Here is a 987-nt window from a genome sequence, read left to right on the forward strand (position 1 = left end):
AGATGTTTATCATGTATTTGATTATGTTTATCTGCAGTTATTTACACGAATTCATATATGGAGCTTTAATAAGTTGTATTTACGCACGATCTACTTGCAATCTTGAGTTTTAAGTAATATGCATTATTAAACAGTACTTTACGTATAAAAGATGATTTTTAAGAGTTTTGTCAAATGCTTTATAATAACGTATAGATATAGATAATCAAAAGTGTCAGGATGGCCGAGTGGTCTAAGGCGCCAGATAACTTCTTGTAATTTACATTTTGGCCCTTAATTTTTCTATTTTAGTTATACACACTTAACTTCTTGTGATGTATATTTTGGCCCCTTAACTTTTCTATTTTAGTTATACACACTTAACTTCTTGTAATTTGCATTTTGGCCCCTTAACTTTTCTATTTTAGATATACACACTTAACTTCTTGTAATTTACATTTTGGCTCCTTAACTTTTCTATTTTAGTTATACACAATTAACTTCTTATAATATATATTTTGGCCCCTTAACTTTTCTATTTTAGCTATACACACTTAACTTCTTGTAATATACATTTTGGCTCTTAACTTTTCTATTTTAGCTATACACACTTAACTTCTATGAATTTATATTTTGGCCCCTTAACTTTTCTATTTTAGTTATACAAACTTAACTTCTTGTAATGTACAATTCGCCCCTTAACTTTTCTATTTTAGTTATACACACTTAATTTCTTGTAATTTACATTTCACCTCTTAACTTTTCTATTTTAGTTATACACACTTAACTTCTTGTAATGTAYATTTTGGCCCCTTAACTTTTYKATTTTAGTTATACACACTTAACTTCTTGTAATGTACATTTTGGTCTCTTAACTTTTGTATTTTAGTTATTGTTATAAACCCAGATCTGATAGTAGAACGATTTACACTAAAGATTGAAAGAGTAAGTAAACAAGAAGATTAAACAGAGAAATAGCGGCTGCTTTTCTATTATTGAAAATAAAGA

This window comes from Cynara cardunculus (assembly GCF_001531365.2).
Source record: "Cynara cardunculus var. scolymus isolate 2C chromosome LG 12, CcrdV1, whole genome shotgun sequence".
NCBI lineage: Eukaryota > Viridiplantae > Streptophyta > Magnoliopsida > Asterales > Asteraceae > Cynara > Cynara cardunculus.